The sequence below is a fragment of the Equus przewalskii genome, chromosome 6, assembly GCF_037783145.1.
Source record: "Equus przewalskii isolate Varuska chromosome 6, EquPr2, whole genome shotgun sequence".
Taxonomy (NCBI): Eukaryota; Metazoa; Chordata; class Mammalia; order Perissodactyla; family Equidae; genus Equus; species Equus przewalskii.
Window position 1 is genome coordinate 43,930,066 of NC_091836.1, and position 23,507 is coordinate 43,953,572.

Consider the following 23,507-nt stretch of genomic DNA (forward strand, 5'->3'; position numbering starts at 1 on the left):
TGTACCGGGGGGCTTTGGGGAGAAAAAGGAAAAAATAAAATCTTTAAAAAAAAAATAAATAAATAAAAAAATAAAAGAACATAAATATAACAAAAGACACGTATAACACAAACATTTAAAATTACAGACTGTATCTAAGTGTTGTTAGATGGATGAATGGATACAGAAGATGGATGTATACACAATGGAATGCTACCCAAACATAAAAAAGAGTGGAATCTTGCCATTTGCAACAAGACAGTTGAAACTTGGGATGTTATGCTAAGTGAAATCAGTCAGAGAAAGACAAACACCATATGACTTCGCTTATGTGTGGAATCTAAAAATAACTAAAAGAAACAAACAAAAAAATAAAACAAAGACAAACTCATAGATACAGAGAACAGATTAGTGGTCACCAGAGAGGAAGGGGGTTGGAGGATGGGCAAAATGGGTGAAAGATGGCCAGTTGTATGTTGATGGACAGTAACTAGACTTGTGGTGGTGAGCACTTTGCAGTGTATACAGATATCGAATTATAATGCTACACACCTGAAGCTTATATAAAGATTAAAAATAATAAATAAATAAATAAAATTAAGTCTGTGGCCTGCACTCATGATCGCTCTCCCACGAGGAGGGGGTGCCCACCCTGCCCCTGTGCCACCAAGGAGTGGCCTTAGCTCAGTCCAGCACACTCAAGCACAGTGGTCCTGTGGACCTCAAGCAGAGACTGCAGCAGATCCACGTGCCAAGGCAAACACACTCCAGGACTGCATGTGAGAGTGTTCATAGCGCTGCTGAGCTGCCAAAGTGGGAACATGTTCTGGTGACTGTGGGAAGAGGCAGTGGCAGTTTTAGCCTACTGGTGATCACTTTCCTGGCAAGGAGGGGGAGCCCATAGTGCCCCTGCAGCACCAAGTGGCCCTAGCTTGGTCAAGCAAGGAAGCCCCATCCACTAAGCACAGTCCACACAAACACCTGAACACACTTCAGGCTGGGGTAAGCATGCATAGTACCCCCACAACTTCCAGCAGCCAGGGGGCCCAGAAACTCTGCTTCTGCTTCCCCCTAGTGGTAATAGGTGGAATCTATGACCCAAGTATACCACAAATGCCCCAACAAAAGATTAGTTGATCAAGCACCATGGGAAACTGCAGTGACAATTGAAACCAGAAAGAAAATGACAATTCTACAGAAACAAACCCAGAAGACACAAAAATTCACAACCTAAATGGCAGAGAATTCAAAATAGCCATCATATGGAAATTCAAAAACTTACAAGAAAACGTGGAAAAACAATTCAAGGAGCTCAGCAATAAAATGAACCTGCTCACCAAAGAGACTGAAAGTATAAAAAATGATCAAGCAGAAATTCTGGATATGAAAAACATAATGAAATAAAAAATAACGTAGAATCCTTAAGAAATAGAACTGATGTTATGGAGGAAAGAATTAGTGGGCTACAGGACAAAATGCAGAAATTCTACACATAGAGGAGGACACAGAAGTAAGATTTTTTAAAAATGAAGTAATTCTTTGAGAAATATCTGATGCAATTAGGAAAAGCAACATAAGGATTATAGATTTTCTGGAGGGAGAAGACAGGAAGAAAGGAGCAGAGAGCTTGGTCAAAGAAGTAATTGCTGAGAAATTCCCAAGCCTGGGGATGATTCCAGATTTACAGATAAATGACATTAACAGAATACCTAATTTCATCAATGCTGAAAGACCTTCTTCAATGCATATAATAATAAAAATGGCAAAAGTCAATGACGAAAAATAATTAGGAGTGGCAAGGCAGAAGAAAATAACTTAGAAGGAAATCCTATCAGGCTTTCAATGAACTTCCTGGAAGAAACCCTACAGGGTAGGAGACAATAGAATGATATATTCAAAATACTGAAATACTGAGAGACTTAATAAATATACAGAGAGCATTCTATCCAAAAACAACAGAATATACATTCTTCTCAAGTGCACATGGATCATTTTCAAAGATAGACCATATGTTGGGAAACAAGGCAAGCCTCAATAAATTTAAGAAGATTGAAAGCACCCCAACCATCTTTTCTGACCACAATGCTATGAAGCTATAAATCAACCACAAGAAAAAACTAGGAAAGTCAGAAATATGTGGAGACTAAACAACATGCTATTGAACAACCATTGGATCAATGAAGAAATCAAAGAAGAAATTAAAAAATACCTGGAGATAAACAAAAATGAAAATACAACATACCAACTCTTATGGGATGCAGCAAAAGCAGTCATAAGGGGGAAATTCATAGCAATACAAGCCCAATTGAGCAAGCAAGAAAAATCTCAAATAATTAATCTTAAAATGCACCTAACGGAGCTAGAAAAAGAAGAACAAACAAAGGCCAAAGTCAGCAAGAGGAGGGAAATAATAAAAATCAGAGCAGAAATAAATGAAATAGAGACTAAAAAACAATAGAAAGGATTAATGAAACTAGGAGCTGATTCCCTGAGAATATAAACAAAATTGACAAACCCTTAGCCAGACTCCTCAAAAGAAAAAGAGAGAAGGCTCAAATAAATAAAATTTGAAGTGAAAGAAGAGAAATTACAACAGATACTGCAGAAATACAAAGGATTATAAGAGAATTCTATGAAAAACTATATGCCCACAAATTCGACAACCTAGAAGAAATGGATGAATTCCTAGACTCATACAATCTCCCAAAACTGAATCAAGAAGAAAGAGAATCTGAATAGACTAACCACAACTACAGAGACTTAAACAGTAACCAAAAACCTCCCCAAAAAGAAAAGTCCAGGACCAGATGGCTTTTCTGGAGAATTCTACCAAACGTTCAAAGAAGATTTAATACCTATCCTTCTCAAAGGATAGGAGGAATATAGAAGCCTTCCTAACATATTCTAGGAGGCCAACATTACACTGATGCCAAAACCAGGTGAGGACAACACAAAGAAGGAAAGTTACAGGCCAATATGACTGATGAACTTAGATACAAAAATCCTCAACAAAATATTGGCAAACCAAATACAACAATACATTGAAAGGATCATACACCACATCAAGAGGGATTTAGGGGTCAGCCCAGTGGCTCAGTGGTTAAGTGCACTTGTTCTGCTTTGGTGGCCTTGGGGTCCACTGGTTCAGATCCTGGCTGCGGACATGGCACCACTTGGCAAACCATGCTGTGGTAGGCATCCCACATGTAAAAGTGGAGGAAGATGGGAATGGATGTTAGCTCAGGGATAGTCTTTCTCAGCAAAAAGAGGAGGATTGGCAGATGTTAGCTCAGGGCTGATCTTCCTCAAAAAAAAAAAAAGAACCAAAGACAAAAAAAGAGGGATTTAATCCAGGCACACAGGGATGGTTCAACATTTTGCAAATCAATCAATGTGATATACCACATTAACAAAATGAGGAATAAGAATCACATGATCATCTCAGTAGATGAAGAGAAAGCATTTGATGAGACCCAACATCCATTTATAATTTAAAAACTCAATAAAATGGATCTAGAAAGTAAGTACCTCAACATAATAAAGGCCCTATACAACAAACCCACAGCCAACATCATACTCAACAGGAAAAAACTGAAAGCCATCCCTCTGAGAACAAGAAGAAGACAAGGGTGCCCACTCTTGTCACTCCTATTCAACATTGTACTAGAGGCATTGACCAGAGCAATTAGGCAAGAAAAAGAAATAAAGGAATCCAAGATAGAAAGGAAAAAAGGGAAACTTTCACTATTTGCAGATGACATGATTCTATGTATAGAAAGCCCTAAAGAATCCACCAGAAAACTATTAGAAATAATCGACAGCTATGGCAAACCTGCAGGGTACAAGGTCAATTTTAAAAAGTCACTTGCAATTCTGTACACTAACAATGAACTAGCAGCAAAAGAAATCAAGAATACAATCCCATTTACAATCACAACAAAAAGAATGAAATACCTAGGAATAAACTTAGCCAAAGAAGTGAAAGATCTGTACACTGAAAACTTAAAGATATTATTGAAAGAAATTGAAGAAGACATAAAGAAATGGAAAGATATTCCAGGTTCATGGGTCAGAAGAGTAAACATAGTCAAAATGTCCATACTACCTAAAGCGATTTACAGATTCAATGCAATCCCAATCAGAATCCCAATGATATTCTTCACAGAAATAGAACAAAGAATCTTAATATTTATATGGAAGAACAAAAGACCCCGGATAGCCAAAGCAGTCCTGAGAGAAAAGAACAAAGCTAGAGGCATCACAAGCCCTGACTTCAAAACATACTACAAAGCTTTTGTAATCAAAACAGCATGGTACTGGCACAAAAACAGACAAACAGAACAATGGATCAGAATTGAAAGCCCAGAAATAAAACCACACATCTATGAACAGTTAATCTTTGACAAAGAAGCCAAGAACATACAATGGAGAAAGGAAAGTCTCTTCAATAAATGGTGTTGGGAAAACTGGACAGCCCCATGCAAAAGAATGAAAGTAGACCATTATCTTGCACCATACACAAAAATTAACTCAAAATGGATTAAAGATTTGAATGTAAGACCTGAAACCATAAAATTCGTAGAGGAAAATCTGGGCAGTACACTCTTTGACATTGGTGGTTAGCAACATCTTTTCGAATACTATGTCTACTCAGATAAGGGAAACAAAAGAAAAAGTTAACAAATGGGACTACATCAGACTAAAAACCTTCTTCAAAACAAAGGAAACCATGAACAAAATGTTAAGACAACCCACCAACTCGGAGAAAATATTTGCAAATCATTTATCAGACAACAGATTGATCTCCAAAATACATAAAGAACTCATACAACTCAATAAAAAAACCCACAAACAACCTGATCAAAAAATGGGCAGAGGATATAAATAGACATTTTTCCAACGAAGATACACAGATGGTCAACACACACCTGAAATGATGTTCAAGATCACTAATCACTAGGGAAATGCAAATCAAAACTACAATGAGACATCACCTTACACTGGCCAGAATGGCTATAATTACCAAGACAAAACAACAAATGTTGGAGAGGATGTGGAGAAAAGGGAACCCTCATACACTGCTGGTGGGAATGCAAACTGCTATAGCCACTGTGGAAAACAGTATGGAGATTACTCAAAAAATTAAAAATAGAAATACCATATGATCTAGCTATCCCACTACTGGGTATTTATCCAAAGAACTTGAAATTAATGATCCAAAGAGATTTATGCACCCCTGTGTTCATTGCAGCATTACTCACAATAGCCAAGATATAGAAGCAATCCAAGTGGCCATCTATAGATGAATGGATAAAGAAGATGTGATATATATATATATATATATATATATATATACAATGGACTACTACTCAGCCATAAAAAAAGACAAAATCTTCTCATTTGCAACACCATGGATGGACCTTGAGGGTATGAAGTTAAGCGAAATAAGCCAGACAGAAAAAGACAAATACTGCATGATTTTACTCATACGTGGAAGATAACAAATATATAGATAAAGAGAACAGATTAATGATTACCAGAGGGGAAGGGGGTTGGGGTGGGCCAAAGGGATAAAGGGGCCCATATGTGTGGTGATGGATAAAAATTAGACTGCTGGGAGTGAACACAATGAAGTGAATTCAGAATTTGATAAATGACAATGTACACCCAAAATTACAGTTATAAACCATTACGATGCAAAATAAATTATTTGGGGGAAAAAAAGGATAGTTCTTTTGCCTATTAATTTATTTTCTAGGCTAACCTGCCCTAAAATCCCCAATGTAGGCAACTATAGGAACTCACAGTAACCCAAATGCAGCTTTGTGCCACAGTTCCCAGATCCTGGGGACCCTTGGAATGAGGATCAATTATTGTCCTCTGCATTTACCTCTCTCCCAGCAGGATGCTGGAACAAGGGGCTGGGGGCAGTGGTCAGAGGCTGTGAGAGAGCAGGTGGAGGTGTTTCACAGTTAAGACCCCCAATCTGGATTCATTTGGGAGCCTTGTCAAGGGCAGAATTCCTCTATTATCAGATACTTATAATAATGAAGATAGTGCCAACCTTTGGAGTCTTTCGCTGTGCCAGGAGCCATTTTACGTGCATAGCTTATATATTTTTAAACTTTGTATTATGTGAGATTTCTAGTCATAATTAAAATTTGAGAAAATGTTGTGGCCCATCACCTGGCTTCTGTCTGTGTCTTTTCTTTAGACCATTTCTCACCATATCAACAACGCCATGCCACTGGCCGCCCTTACACACAAAAACAAACAATGAAACAAGGGTAAGGATGAAACTCTCAGTGCAAAGAGAATGCTGTGTGTGGCAAAACTCCAGTAGGCATCTGAAGTAGCCACTGAGTGTGTGGTGGGGGGGTGGATGAGCAGAGAGGACCCCTCTGCCATCTATGTTTTGATTCCTTAACTGTCATAAACCGTCTGTGCTTGGGCATTAGGCCTTTTCCATATGCCCAGTACAGCACACTTTGGGTTTATAATAATGAATGAATGAATGTAATAAAAATGAATGATAATAGTACTAATGGTGATAATAATAACAGCAGCCTCAGCAACAATAATGATTGAGGCCACTGACTTCAGATTTCTCAGGAGGAAGAAGAGTAGCTACTATTTCTGAGAAAGTGGTATGGATCAAAATTCCTGTTTTCAAACTAATTTGTCAAATTTCTAGCAATTCCTTTCTTGAAGTGTGAAGCATGCATCACTTAACTGTTCTGAAAACATGCTAGCAAATAAGGAGGCATATACACATATGTTTTAATGATTAACAAAATATAATAACTTTTTATAAAAAAATAAGAAAATTCAATAAATAAATTTAATACATATATTTTAATTTAATTATTATATTAATGAAATTTAATACAAATTAGTCATGGTTTTAGTGTGGATTATCCACATTTTGAATATTTGAAAGATGCCATCTGCCAAATCAAGTGATCAAAGGTAAGTATGCATTGACTCACTATTTTATCACCTATTAATATCCTGTAAGAAACAAATTCACAGAAGTAGTGACCTATTATACTATACTTATTATCCAGCACCCAGTAAGAAACTCAGTATTGTTTTGAAAACGATGCTGTAATTTGCCCTGGAGAATCCTGGGATTGCTCTGGTTACTTGATTCCAGTTGTTTCATGGCTCCAGAAGAAAAGAAAAAACTATCATTAGCAAGTAGCACTTTATGTCCAGCATGTCTTTAGAGTTAAGAAACATGGTTTGTTCAAGAAAGCAGCTCCCGGATCTCCTTTTCCCTAGCGAGGGGTTAAAGTGTGTCCTTAGGGAGCCCTTTCTGTCCCAGCTCACTTGCTCACTTGCTCTCTCTCTCTCTGAGGCTGGGGAATAGCTTTGACCTTCTTCCCATTCTCATGCCTTTGTTCCCTGAGAAGACCCTGCGAAAGCAGGCAATTCCTGTGGACATATTCGGACTTTTCCTAATGGGTTCCACTCAGCGTCTAAAATGGTCAGGAAGGCCCCTTGTTGGTTGCCTGCATGGGCCAAAGGAAGGGGTAGGAGAGGTAAATGGTCCCTTCTCAGCAAGTCTTCCTTTGTTCTAAACATTTTTCATAGTAATTTGGTATTCATTAATTCATTTATTCACTTCATCATGTATTCATTCATTCGAAGATATGTTTTACAAATATATATTGCGTGACTACTATTTGCCAGTCATTCTGAGTGCTCAATTAATGATTTGGGGACCAACAAAAGGGGAAATAATAAAATTAACACATTCCATTTGTTTAAAAATAACTAATGGAGTTTAAGATATTTACATACATAATCTTGTTTCTTGCTCAAACAGCCCTATGCAGTAAGCAATATGATTATCATTCCCATTTAAAGGACAGGAAAACTAGAGCCTGTGCTTGGCCAGGCAGCATCCAGTGAGTGGAGATGTTATCTGAATGTACACCTGCCTGACTCCAAAAGCCGTTACACTTCTGCTGTGCTGTCTAGAGGCAGCAGGTGACCGTTGATGTTTTTGTTCCTATTGGAAATGTTTGCAACTATTTAAAAGGTGGGAATTTTTCTATATAATCAATTATTAAGGGACTTTTGAAAACTCATTCTAAAACTCTTTGTCTCTCTTTCTTCTATTTATTCCCTCTCCAGACTTCCTCTCCTGCCCTACCTTCTCCCATAACATCAGCAGCAAAGCCTGCCTGAGCTGTTCGTACAGGGCAGGGAGGGAAGCTGCAGAGGCCTGAAGTGTCCAGTGAGTAAACTCTGCTGATTCCTCCTCTCAGCTTTCTCCCTCCTTCTCCTCTAAGGCCCTGGGTCCAGTCCTGTTTGACATCTTCAAATCCCCTAACCAGGGAAGCCATTTTGATTAACATTGATGAAAGGATGGAAATGCAAATGAGGAGATGCCTCCAGTGTGAGAGAGTGACTAAGAACCAGGGAACTCAGTGTGCAGGTGATCTTGAGCCAGAATGAGCTGGAGTCTCATTTCATCTGAGGATTTGGCAGACATAGGTGGGTGGGAAGGGAATTCTAGACAGCTAAACAGTCCTTTATTAGGGAAAATGGGGGTAATTTCTGAGGTACCAAAACAGAGGAGAGTGTTAAACAAAAAGGAAAATAACCAGCCTCATGCCCCGTACCTGCTGCCCCACCAGCTATGGGATAAGAATGTGTGGGGTCAGTGACTCTGAGATGATCCCAGACTTCTGGCTTGGGAAAAAGTGTTCCATCTGTCCCAGTGCAGCCCTTAAATGGCCTTCACTGGACCCTACTTCCTGCTCCTCTCTGCCATGCAGTCCTGTTGACTACCTCATCTGTGAGCTGTTGCTGCTTCTTCACTGGACAGGTGCAAGGTTTTGGCCAGGGTGTCTGATGCTGCAAGTGAGTTCTCCATCTCTGACTCTTCCCAGAGCTGCTCTGGCCACATTCAGTTTTCTCAGGTCACATCCGTCTAATACTAAGTGCACTGAGAACATTATTCTGCTTGTGCTCCTCCTCACCTCCATCCTGAAACCTGGACAGCGGATCTAAAGGCACCTCTGTGATAGCCCTGCCCTCATCCTGCACATCATTTGAGAGAACTTCCCTATGTAAAAGCCAGGTGCAGAAAGGATAGTCTTAGGGGCTTTAGGGCTGAGGAGAAAGCCTAAATGCCAGCTCCACGTCTGCCTGCCTGGACCCTGGGCGTTCTCCTTCCACAGACCAGAGCTACATCAAAAGAACAACTCTGCTTAGGGAATTCTGATAATTTCAAGTTTAGTTGCAGGTAACTCCTTTGAGGATATCTTCAGCAGGGACTACTGTTATGAACCTATTTACAGATGGACTTTCCTGAACCTATTCCTTCTCCATCCAGGAGACTGTGTAATTGGGAAAATATCTATGATCCATACGGGATCCTGGCTCAATTTGACGAAAGTGAAGGAAAGGGCTGCCCCAAATGAGGAGCTGGTTTGGACTATGTAAATCCATGAATCCATACGTGATCCTGGCTCAATTTGACAAAAGTGAAGGAAAGGGCTGCCCCAAATGAGGAGCTGGTTTGGACTATGTAAATCCATGAATCCATACGTGATCCTGGCTCAATTTGACAAAAGTGAAGGAAAGGGCTGCCCCAAATGAGGAGCGGGTTTGGACTATGTAAACCCATGAATTGATATTTTCTAAGTGGGAATTTGTGGCAAGTGGGTCAGGATTTCTGGCCTATTTAGCACTTAAAATCCCTGATGTGCTTTAGTTATCTGTATATTTTTGGATAAATTCCTGGGCAATTGCTCACAATCTTCTCTCAGTGTGCCAGTGGGGATCTTGTGTTTACTGACAACTACTTTTAATTGTTTTAGCAAACTTATTTATTTAGCTTCACCTCAAAAACAAAATATTTGCTTTAAACGAGTAGAGAGCAAGAATTTCAGATGCTAAGGTAGGAAAACAAATGGTTTTATTTAATGGAGTTATTTGAAAAAATATATACTTAAAGATTTTTTCTAAATTATCCCAGTCTTTTAGACACAATTACAAATGCTTTTATAGAGATCTCTGTGTGGTTAAGATCAAACATTTTGAAAGTGTTTTATTTGCACAAAATGTGGATTGTTCGTGTCAAGAGAAACTCAAGTGAATGACTTCATTGCTGTTGCCTCCTTGAGTTGGGGAGTTTGTGAGGTCTGGGTCTTCCCTTTCTGTTAGCCTGCTTCACCACTCCGTATTCACAAAAGACTCCTTAGAAAAGAAAATCTTCACTTGAAAGTTAAAAAAACGACATCTCCTCACGCAGAGTTATTGAGCACAGGCTCTTCCCAGCATCCAGTCACTAAGAAGCTCACTGTCCCCTTGTTTGAAAAGTAAACTTTCTACTTCTATGTCCACTTACACTGATTTATTCTGGTTTGTGAAAAAAAAGTACCATCTTATCTTATAAAACACATTTCAGTCAAGAACACCCAGCTCATCAAAGCCTCATGTACATAACAAACTACCCAGAGCTATGAGAATCCATAAAAGAGTCTTAAAAAGAACTGTCAGAAGATGGCTGAACAAGTGAAACCATCAGGGTGATTACTATGGCCATCAACAATGTCACTGTGAGTGCAGCTTTACAAACAGCTCTAGTCAGTTAGCTGGTCAGTTAGTTGGTGGTGGAGGACAGGGCTGGGAGAAGGGCTTGATCCAGCCAGACAACGAAAGGGTGCTTGGTGGACACTGACCCTGAACCAGCATCGCGGGTTGAGGCGGGAGGCAGCAGCAGGTGGCAGGAAAGCTCAGGTTTGACCCACACACACCTGAATTTGAACAATCTTCATGCTGCCAGGACCTAGTAGGTCCCAGGGCCAAGGACATAGAAGCTTGTCGTGATGATCATCGCTTAGCATGCCCATCCATTGCATGTGCCTTTCCCAAGATGATCGCCAGGTCTGTCCTCCTCTAGCACTCGCCTGCTCCCATAGCAGTCCTACCTTCTCCGAGTTCGCCAGGATATTTGGTTGACACCAAATACTTACTGTTTAATCACATGTGCCACTTTTCATGGTGTCTTATTTTTTATACCTGGACTTGAAGTTCCTTGAGGTAATGATGAGATCAGCAATGTCTTTGGGAAATAGCACTCTCAGATAGGGTACCTGTCCTGATTTGGAAAGGGTCCAATTTCCCAGCGAGTCTTGAGGATTCAGGTTGTCCACATAAATAATCCATAACCAACCTATAAATCAGAATTAGAGTGAGTTTATTATAAGCCAGAGTGAGCATTATCACTTGGGAAGGCCTTAGAAGGCGTTCCAGAGACACATGGGTTTCAGTACAGTCTTATATCTCTTTAGAACAAAGAACATACATTAAACACACCCAGGATACATTTTTTACCAAAACTTCAGAGAGATATTCAGTTGCAAATTAGCAGGTCAACCTGACCCTGATATCAGGAAAGGGACTAATCCAATCCTAGCATTACCAATAGGGTATAGGAGGGGAAGTGTGCATTCTTATCTTAAGAGAGTGCATTCTTTACTTTGATAGTTAAGCAGATGTACTAAAAAGTCTGACTTTTTATTTCAATCCCTACTCGTTTTGAACTTGTATAGTCACCCCATATGCGTCAGTATGTGACAATCTCTTGTTAAGGTGAAGCGAGAAGCAGGAGGCAGGAGAGCTTCTCTTTGGACCTTAACCTTCAGGGCTGCTTGGCATTAGAGCAACTGCAGCTCATCTCGGCCTTTCTTCCCCCACAGACCTCCCTATGCAGCCCTGCTCCCAGCATGGCTCACAGAAGTTTCCAGCAGCTCAGGCCTTCCTCAGGCCACATTCCTGAGGCTGAAGGCATGGAGAGTAAATTGTCAGGGAAAGGTAGGCAGGGGAGACAGGCAGCTGCAGGGAAAGGAAGAGGAAAGAAGACACTCTGTGCCAGGAGCTGAGGAAAGCACTGTGAATAGAGAGTGGTCCCCACCATGAGTTCACAGCAGAGTGTGGTGTGTAGGACTAGGGGCAGAAGAGGAAACCAGGCAAACCTGCACAGACGTTGTAAGGAGACAAGCAGTGTGTCTGAGGAAACAAAGTGTGCAAGGGACACCTAGGAGGGCAGGTGATCAGCTGAAGGGCAGCCCAGGGACAGCTGGGAGAAACAAGCCTGGCTTGGTGAGCAACCCGAGAGCACTTCAGTCTGCCTGGGATTCGGGCTTTATGGGGATGAGAGTGAAGCCACGTTTTTGAGATGTGGGCAGCAGCCAGTGCTGAGGTCTGATGTCAGCCTTTTTGGTGGTAAGTGACAGAAACCAGAGTGCAAATAACTTAAGAAAAATAATGGGCGTTTATGGACTCAAACACCTGAAAAGTCAGGGCTCAGACAACAACCAGGTCCTCAAGTGAAGGCCTCAAGTGTGGGGTCGAGAGGTGTCAGCCAAACCCCCACTATGGGGCTGAGAGTTGGAGAGAGCTGGTTCCTCAGATGAGGAAAGGGGGATAAAGGCTGAGCATGCAAACAGCAAATGTTCTCAAAGCAGAATAAGTGGGAAAATAAAAGCAAGAAGGAAAGGTAGAAAGGGGAATATGACAGAGAGAAAGCAGGAAAGAAAAAGGAGGAAGACTGAGGAAAAAACAAGGAGCAAGAGATAAAGGGAAGGAGTTGAAGGATCGGTGACTGTAGGGTTGGGAAGGAGCAAGCATTTTCAGATTATTTTCAGAGCTTATTATAAACTTGGAAAGAATTGTAACCACAGGCCTCTAAGACTAGTCCAAACTGACCCCATCTTATCATCAGAGTCATTAAGGGTTGTTCTTCGGGGGCAGTGAGGGAAAAAAAAGGAAAATTCTGACCTGATTTGTCACCGGAACCGAAGATTCTCACCCCACAGAACCAAAGGACCAGGGTACGACCAGAACTTGAAAGTCAGACTCTTACCAGATGCGAGGGGTCCATTGCCCAGGAAGATCTGGTGTTCAAGCCCCCTCCACACCTTACCATAAATGTTTAAAACCTTACTATAAATGCAAAGTCCTCCAATCTGGCAGGGAAACCTGCCCTGCCAACATTTCCAAATACCAGCCTTTTCTCCCTAATCTCTTAAATTTCACCCCAAATCCTGAACTGGGGAGACAGATTTGAAAGCTTTGCCTCCTGCCTCCTTGCTGGTTGACCTCATAGTAAATCTTTTTCTTTGCTCAAAATTTGATGTCATAATAATTAGCTTTTTGTGTGCATCAGGCAGAGAACCCTAATTTTATGCAGTAACAGAATCACATAGAAATCAAAGAGAGAGAATGCGTGGGATGGATCCTGGCCATGGTCCAGTTGCTGCGATGCCTTCATCCTGGCTTGGGGCAAAGTCCACCCCACCCACCCCATCTCATTCGCCCTCATGGTTGAGAGAGAGGAAGAGCCTCCAGGTCTCGGTCACCCACAACTCAGGCATCTGCTCATCTCACACCTCACATCCTCACCCTGTTGTAAGCCAGGCTCTGGGGTTCCTCTCCTCAGACCTGAGCAGTCCCTACTTCTACAGGCAAAGTCCCAACATGATACAGCTAAATGCATGAAGAAGTGGACTCATCGTGTTGCCATCCTGCTGAACAGAGCCATGGGCTTCTTCATTGCTTCACTGAGCACTGCTGTTCCCCCACTCATTCTGGGCAAAACCACTTGCCACCTACATGTGCACTTGTTCTTGGCTGACCACAGACCCCATGGCATGGCTGGGCCTTATCCAAAGCCTTGGCTCCTAACCCTTTGCTCAGACAGGCCTGGGTTCAGACTGCTACCGCAAAAAATGGGGTTCTCCTACCCAATGCATTTAAAGAAGCCAATTAATTATGGCATCAGATTTTGGGAAAAGAGATCAGCTATATGCTGTGAGATTAATCTACATGGGCCTTGCAGATGGCCCTGCATCTTTAGGCTGGTTCCTGTCTCAACTGCTTCAAGCTAGTAGGGTACCTTTGGAGCAGGACTGTCTTTCAAACTTTAGAAAATCTTGAGACCTTAATCTTAATCTACAAATCTTGAGCCAGCAATACTATTTTAATAATGTCTATAAGATAGTGTACTAAAGGAAAATCTATGTAACTTCATAACTGATGTTTGGAGGGTGTTGGAAATAAGAGTATGATTGCATTAAAGTATTGAAGTTGGAGGTAGAGATTGTAGGATTTCTGGTAACATTTCTGTCATTTTTATAATTTAAAAAATCATTGTCAAAGTAAGAAAAAATTTATTCTGTTAAACTTTAGAATTCCTAAGCACGATTTTGTTTTTCTTTCTTTCTTTCTTTTTTTTTTTTGAGGAAGATTAGATCTGAGCTAACATCTGCTGCCAATCCTCCTCTTTTCACTGAGGAAGACTGGCCTAGAGCTAACATCCATGCCCATCTTCCTCTACTTTATATGTGGGACGCCTACCACAGCATGGCTTGACAAGAGATGCCATGTCTGCACCCTGGATCTGAACCTGGGAACCCTGGGCCACCGAAGCAGAATGTGCAAACTTAACCTCTGGGGCACCTGGCCGGCCCCTCCTAAGCAGGATTTAAAACCCCAATCCAAGTTGTGAAATGTGAAACAAATGGGATCACTTCTGTCTGAGGGCTTTAAAATGGAGCTGGGAAGCCGTGAAAGAAATGGGTCTTATGCATGTCCTCACTGGGCAGAACAGGAACTTTTGAAATGAGTAAGCCACAAGAAACTGCAGCTCCCTACAGCGATGGACTTTTGCCTCCCTCTAGCTAGCCTTATCAATTATGTTTAGCCAAGATTAGCTTGCTGTGGCTGACTCCAATTAACATTCTTTGTAATGCAAACCTCCCTCTTTTGCCTTTAAAAGCCCCTGCCTCTCACTTCCTAACAGGACTCTATTTGGGTTGCTACCTAAATCTGTGAACCCTGAATTGAAATTTTTTGATGCCAAAATAAATGCCTCTTTGCCTCTCATTTTGGCTCTTTATTTTTAGGTTAACAAAGTTAACCTTGTCTCGACACTTCCTCTCAAGCTAAGATCGTTTTGATAGAAATAGATCCAATTCTATTAAAGCTGCTTTACTTCTCAATACTTAACAAGATGCAAATGAATGTAATTAATTTAGTTATTTGCATAATAAATGTTCCCGTAAAGCATTTTTACTCTCCTCCACGTGAGATCCCTAAAGAGAATATATGCATAGGTTAGACTGGCAAAGGAAAGCAAAGTAATATTTTATCATTAATTGGGACTTTGTTTCCAAGCCTCAAAACAGAAGTCCAATACACTAGGTTAGACCCAAAGGGGATTCTTTCTGAGTAAGTCGCACAGGTGTAGCTTAGAGCTTAGAACCAAATTCTGGGCAGCATATTCCTTTCCATGTGCTCACTACCAGTCCTCAGTAGTCCTGGACTACCATTTAGTCAAAAGAATTTCCACCATAGCCAGAGGAAATGGAGTCACAGAGCAAGAGTCCATGCTTGTCTGTAATACCCAGTGCAAAACAGCCTAAGCCTGGTTGCTGTGTAAAAGTGTTAAAGACAAGACAGCAGACCCCAAATGGAGTTACTTATGCTAAGCCCCATATCACCAAACCAAGACTTAATTAGAGTTTCAGCTTTCCCAGAAACAGAATCTTAAACCAGTCAGTCAGGAATCACCTGATCAGCACTAGTGAGGTCCTCTGCCTGACAAAGCATGCCATCCCCTAAAGGAAAGTAACCTTGCCACAACCAACTTGCTTTTTTGTCAAGTATGACTTACTTGTCCCTGCTCCCTCCTGCCTATAAAAGTGTTTCATTTTGTACTACTCCTCAGAGCTCCTTTCTATCTGCTAAATTGGATGCTGCCTGATTCATGAGTGGTTGAATAAAACCAATAGGATCTTTAAAATTTGCTCAGTTGAATTTTTTTTTAATGAGGAAGATAGGCCCTGAGCTAACATCTGTTGCCAACCTTCCTCCTTTCTTCTTTTTTTCTCCCCAAAGCTGCAGTACATAGTTGTATATCTCAGCTGTAACTCCTTCCAGGTCTTCTATGTGGGATGCCACCACAGCATGGCTTGATGAGAGGTGTGTAGGTCTGTGCCCAGGATCCTAACTGGTGAACCCCAGGCTGAGGAAGTGAAGTGCGCGTACTCAACCACTACACTACAGGACAGCCCCAAGAATTTTGTTTTTTAACAAAAGGAAGTGAGAGCATTCAAGAGAATAACTTTCTGGCCACTGGGTACTTGCCACTTCAGCCACAAGGATAGATAAGAAAGGAAAGGGGCCACATCCTCATGTGTTTCCTCTGAAATCTAACCCTGGACCGTAGGGTTAAGCATTGACCTAGAACTTGGAATTTCCTGTCCTTGATTCTGACTGTCTAGTTATTATGGTTGCCCCAAATTTGCCAATGTAAAATAGCACCTATTTTCTTGTGCTCCTGGATTCTCTGAGTCAGGGTTTGGGAAGATCACTGTCAGATGGCTTCTCTCTGCTCCACAATGTCTGCATCCTCAGTTTTGAAGACTTGAAGGCTGAAGGTGATTTGACAGCTGGGCTCTGAAATCATCTGAAGGTTCCCTGACTCATGTGAAGTGATGCTGGTTGGGACCCCAGCTGGGACTGTCAACCAGGATACCTCTATGTGGCTGCTTGAGCTTCTTCACATCATGGTGGCTGGGTTCCAAGAGAAAACATTCCAGGAGAACCTATCACCTTTAAGTGCTAGCCTCAGAAGTCAAATTGTGTCATCTTTGCTGCACTCCATGGGTCAAGGTGTTCACAAAGACCCAGCCAGACTTGAGGGGAGGAACAAGGACACCATTCTCCAGCTGTAGTTCCAAGATCACCTTGTAAGAAAAGCATGTGAGATGGGAGATATTGTAGCAGCCATTGTTGGAAAATACTGTCTGCCACACTGACTTCTCCTTGGGGAGTAATACATATGTGGGGGGTGGAAGAGGATGTTGGAGCAGGATGGGAGGAAGGAGAAAAGCAAGTCTTGAATTTCCTAGATGTTAACTGATGCTGGCACATGTGCCTGAAATCCACTATTAGTTTCCGTGTCTGGGTAGAATATGCAGCCTCAAAGGGAGTACGTTATTGAGCTGTTATTGGTTATTGACATCAATCTTAAACTATTCACTTAGATTGTCTATTTGTTATATTTGGAAGCAGACAGAAGCTGAGAATCAAGAGTGGTGAATTTTTCTTTGGCACAAGGCTTTGGGATACACTTGAACTATAAGTCCCTGTGAGGAAAATGCTGGAGAGGCTGCAGGTGATAAAAGGGAACAAAAACCTTGAAGAAGAAGAAGGAGGGTACTGATCACACAAACTGCTTGCTTCACAATTTAACCTTGGCCAGCCCTTCCAAGAAGTGTGAGAGTTAGCTTGGGCATGAGTTTTGATCTCTTCTGCATAGTCAATTAATCAACATCCTGTCTTAGAAAGCTTACTTATGAAAGTCAGATCTGAAGAATATAAGGCAGAAGTAGGCGACAGATGTGTCCTCTAGAGCCTTGCAGTTCCAGGTTGGGGCAAAGTTAGGTGGTTGTTATCTCCATATCATTATAAGGAAAACAGTACTAACATGCAGGTTGAGCACAATTATGGGATGTTATATGCTATATTCAGAAAATATCAGTTAAGTTTCTTTAGTTGTAGGTAACAGAAAGATAATTTGTATAAAAAAATAAAAAAGGAATTTATTTGGAATAATATGGAACATCTCATAAAAGGAGAGTTGAAAACGAGGCTCATCAGGGAAAGAACCATAGCAGACCTGGGGAATTGAGTCCCAGGAACCAATAACAGACTCACTAGTGTCATTGCAATTAGGATTAATGAACTCTGACTTTGTACAGTCTTTGGGTCACTGAGCCCCAGAATCCAACTCCATAGAAAGAATATCTGAATAATGAGTCAGCTTGGGTCACACTCCTATAGCTTGGCTAGAATAGGGATCTTTGACTGATAGTGCCATAGATCTTATTAAACAGGGGAAGGATTGGATGGTTCTGATGTGCAGCCAAGGCTTAGACCATCTAGAATCTTGATGCTCAAAGTGTGGTCCATGTACCAGCAGCATCACCACATCTTGAAGATTCTTAGAAATATGGGATCTTAGGCCCTACATTAGAAATATTGAATTTCTGCACATTGACATCTGAGAAACACTGAATTAGACCAACACTTATCAATCTGGGTGGCTCACAATCATTGTAGAGCTTTTAAATATACAGCTGCTCAAGCCCACTTCAGACCCACCCAACAGAACTTCAGTGGTAGGTAGGGCAAGGACACTGGTGTTAACTCCACAGGTCATTACTAATGAGGAAATTGAGGCTCAGGGAAATGAAACAACCTACCTCATCAAACAAACCTAGCTCTGTGTGAGGGAGCTACAGGTATGTAAGTTTTTCTATTTTATGTAGTTTGGAACTGCATCCTCAGAATCTCCTGAGCTTGAAGGAAGAGACCAGAGAACAAGGTGATTTCTGAGAGGATAGCAGAAACTGTAAGATTCAGTCAGTCATGTTTCATGGGCTCTGTGGTGGGCTGGATGCTCACTGGTTTTGCTTGTTGAGCTGACTTAATAGATTTTGTGTTTTAATAGCCTTTTGTTTCTAACTCTGGAGGATGTGAAGGAGTGGGGCCGGAGATGCAAATATTTCCATTTAGACAGCTGATGCAGCCATGTTCGTCTATGACAAGAGTAACAAAAACAAGGTCATTACAGCAAATAACCACATTTCTGGATGTAAACCTCAGATTACAGTGTTTGGTTTGGCTGTAGAATTATAAATCTTTTTCTTTCATGATATACAAAACTGTACATGAAAATGGGATACCGTCTTAGGTGAGGAGACAGCTGAGGTGGAGCCCTGCTAGTTAGTTCTGAACAAACCCAAAGAAATGAGATTTGGTCTCTACAAGGGAGGAATAGAGAGAGGGAGAAGTAGGAGAGTAAGGAGGCATGGAGGCTGCCTGTCACCAGGAATGTCCTGGACGAAGCGGGTGAGAGATTGTGTTTGTCCCCACTTATGACAGCACATGAGTGAGCAAGCAGCAAAGTGAATTGAAGATGGGAAACTCAATACAAATACCCAATCTAACTCTATCCATTATTAATAATTTGATTACTTCCCACTGATATTTAGAAGCAATAACATAAAAACGTTTTTATAAACAAGAAAGTACACAATTTAAATTTGCAATTCAGTCAGCAATTTTCATATAATAAATCTAGATTGCTCTTAGTTACCAAGGTCACATGACCCGAAACAGACCCCTACACACAGATGTGATTATAAAGCTTGGAGAGACCCCAGCTTTAAATTGCCCTAGAGTGAGATTTTTTTTTTTTAATAAAATGCTATTGTAGCCAAACATGGGCCATTAGGTTTAAAAACAGATGGTTTCCTTACATAAACCTACCACTTTACCCGCCACAAATCAGGAGTCTGAAACAGGACAGCCTTCCTTACTAATGTGAACCTTGCACAGGTGAAGTGGAGTGATGCTAAAACAATGCATGATTGTGTTTTAGGGCCGGGGGACACCAGTTTTCTAAGAAATAGCTTGGTCCCTGCAGAACATTCCCAGAAGGACAGCCACAGCAGCCACATTCCACACCACACTCTTCCTAGGTGAGTTCACACCAGCCACTGTGACATCCAGACCATCCCTGTGCCAACAACATCCAGATCCACGCCTCCTGCCCAGACCCCTCTTCTGAGCAGCAGACTGTCCACCTGACAGCTTCACTTCAGTGGCTCACCGGCATCCTCAAATGAAGATGTCCCAGATGCCCTCACCTCTCATCAACTGTGCCTATCCGGTCTCTATTATTCAGTAAATGGCACCATTATCCAACCAGTTCCTTGAGCCAGAAACATAGTTCACACCTATGAAACATTGTTCACACCTCCCTTTGTCTTATCACTGCTTTTAGATATGTCTCCAGACCTCATCCATTTTACTTCTAAAATGTGTCTTGAATCTCTTCTTATCTCTTTCTCTTTACTGGCACCATCTGAATCTAGGCTGTAGTCATCTCTCACTGAGATAGGATAATAGCTAATATCAGTCAGCCTGCCAACTACCCTCCTGCTCTTGCCTTCCTCCGGTCCATTACACACACACACACACACTCACACACACCCCATACACACAGAACACATTTAGATAATGTTATTTCTGCTGAACGCCCATCAGTAGTGTCCTATGGCATTCCGTATTTAATGCACACTTCCTCTCCTGTTCTAGAAGCCTCCAAGGGCCATGGCCCCTGCCCTTCTCTCAGCTTCCTCTTGTACCACTCTCTCTACTGCCCAGTCCAGCCACAGTGACCCCCCTTTTGTATTCGACTGCCTCAAGCCCATCCTTGCTCTCAGTTTTCACACTTGCCTCTCCCTCTGCCAGGCATGCTCATCATCCCTGTCCCCTCCTTGGCTATCTCCTTCTCACCGCAGACCTTGAGATGCGAGGTGATCTCTCAGTATCCCCATTACAGCACCTTGTCATGCTCTCCACAACACCTCCCAAAATTTACAACTGGCTATTTGTTCACTCATTTACAATTTGTATCCTCCACTAAACTTGGCATTCCATGAGGGAAGGGGCCAGTCTTTTCATCACTATAATGCCAAAGTTCCTGGTATACAAAAGAAGCTCAATAAAGAGTTGTTAAGTAAAAGAATAACGCTATCTCTACTATAGAGAAACCCAGCTATACAGTGTGGAAGAGGGAACCGTGGGCCAAAGTTTGAGAAATTTGGTCTCTAATCCTATCCCAGGCGTTAATTCACTATGTGACTTTGAGAAAATCAGTGGACCTCTCTCGTTCCAATTTCCTCACCTGTATGTGAGAGGATTTAAATATGGCTTCATTGTAGCCTGAATTCTATAAATATAAAATGGCTCCACTTCCAGGGATCTTCAGGTTGACCGATTATATATGTAGGAGAACATCGTGGTGAGTTCAGTTACTTATTTTCTCTCCTTTGGCTTGAAACTTTGACAGTTTTTGTGCTTACTTGCTGGAGATCCTTTGGTGTGTAAAGTTGGAATTCTTGGATTTAGTAATAATCTGTGTTTGAATCATTTTGTTTACTGGACATTGCAACTCCACAACATCCTCATCCTCATCAGCTTGGGAGCTTTCTGTGGGTTAAAATTGTTACCATGTGACCTCTCTGTGTCTATGTGTCCCTTCAGTGGAACAAGGGCTACCTGAATTTGACTCTTCCCTGGATGTGAAATGTGGTCTGGAGTGAAGCGAGTGAGAGAAGAGAGGATGCTGAACCAAAGGACAAAATTTGCATACCCTCAAAAATCTGGCTTGAAGCAGATAAAGTCAATTTTAGTGATACTTAAGGTTAAAGCATTTGCCAGCTGTAGACACACTCAGAAATGGCTTAATAAATGCATTAAGAATCTGCAAATACACAGAGAAGTCCAAGACTAGGGGGAAAAGAAAGTTCTAAGTCCTCTCCTCCCCCCAAGTCTCCAGCCAACCAAAGGGAGTTATTTTTTTCTTAATGAAAGGATTACATCAGATCTTGATGCTCATTTTTATTTTCAATATGGACCAGGTCATCGTTTCTCTATCCAGCTGTGTCACAACATTCTAACAAGTGACACTTCCCAGTTCCACGTGTAAGCATGGTACAGATCCCTGTGTTCCCAGCCCAGGCCCTCGTTGTACAGCAGCACAGCCTCTCCCAGCTGGCACTTGTCCCCAGCTGCATTCCTTCAAGGCCTGTCACTAGAGCCCTTGTATAAGGCACATTTGCTGTGTTACTCAAGAGTCCTTGGGACTAAAACAAATTATCCCTCACAAAAAGACATCATCCCTTGTGAAGGGAGCTTCCACTCCTTGCTGTTTATTTAGAGTTTCATTCCACAAGGGGGTCACTCTAAGAAGAGACAGTCTTGCCTTTATGCCTAGGTTAGCCTGATGAAGTTGATTTATGAGACGATGTGATTCACAAAGGGTGTATAAACCATTTCAAATTGAATTTATCAAAATGTTTAATAATGTCATGTGATCTCTCACAGACCTTTGGGCGGCTGTCTCTCCCACAACCAGAGTGCCTGCCAGATGCACAGACCCGCATTACCCCTTAGTGACTCAGTTTACATTCTGAGCTCTCATCCATGGGTGGAGGGTCTTCTGAGAGACCATGAGAAAATCTGGCCACACTAAAGTTCACCTGATCTCAATCCTACTCACCTCCATATAAATTTAGGTAGCAGGGGACTAAGAAGCCCCAGAAGCCTGAGGACAAGAGGCCAAGGCCCCAGGTGTGAAACGAGTGAGGAGGAACATGACAGCAAGGCAGTTTCAGGAGAGTGATTAACCCGTTTCCACCTGCAGTGTTGTCAGTCTGCCAGTGCACAAGTGGCCCTCCCACCCTGGCTGCACTGACATGCCCAGGGGCCCCGTGTGGTCAGGGAGGAGAAGACGTAGTCTTTGTACCCAACCAATCCTCACCTTCTAACTGATAGGAAGGGTCTGACCTTCAGAACATTTTGTTACTCCCCTTCCCTAAATTTCTATTAACAGTTAACCAAGTCCCTGGAAATGCCCTCTCTTCAATTATCCACAGAGAACCTGGGGTCCCTAGCAGGGTAATCCTGTCTCCACGAGAGCTCAGAAAAAGCTAATTTTGTCCCTGAGTGGGGGAACCACTGGGCTGGACTGTTGTACAGGTTTCTGAGAAACCTCTGGAGCCATGTTTAGGAGGAGTTGATGGCAGTGAAGACTGAATATAGGAAAACAAGATGTCATTTGAAACCATGTCAGCTATAACTAGGTTGGGGGCATCTTTCCAGTAACTAAATTGTTCCCAGGTATCATGCCACAAAGCCCTGTCCTGGGCTTTGGATCACTACTTTTGTTCCCTCCTTTTCTAGTTCATTTGCCCACTTCTCACCTCCCCAGAGAGAGAAGGAAGGGCAGAGATATCTCACAGATGGCAGAGTGAATGCCTGCCTGCACCCCAGAGGAGTTTCATAGAAGCTTATGGGCCCTGAAGTGGTCCCCTAACCAGACCAGATGAAGGTGAGTAACTAGACACCCACTTACCCAGAAGAGCAGCCCATCATCAGGAAGTGCATATCCAGTTCCACAGAACTCTCCAGTCTCATCCAGCCCTACCTGTTAGCTAACCAAGACTAGCAGTAAACCTGCAAAGGTGAGGGATTTGCCATTCTCCCCTCTCCTTGACATTCTCACCCCATCCAGCCTGTCCCAGGCTGAAGAATTTCACCTTTCAGAATCATTTAAAGTCTGTACACTTTCCTTGATGAAGCATCTTCTTCCATGAATGAAACAAAGACCATTTTCCTTGAGAAGCATCAGGGACCTTGCCAAGCCTCCTTTACCATGCGAGACTTAGCTGGGCTTGACCGAAGCAGAGTCTGTCTGGGCCTCAGTTGCTTGAGCAGAGCTCTCCTCTTCCACTGCCAGGACAGCAGTCCCTTGATCAACACCCATCGTTGGAACTGCTCACATGAACTCAGACTTCAGCACCTGCCAGGAGGGAACGAGGTCTGTTGTCTCACCGAATTTTACTGCCCCAGCTAGTTGACTCCTT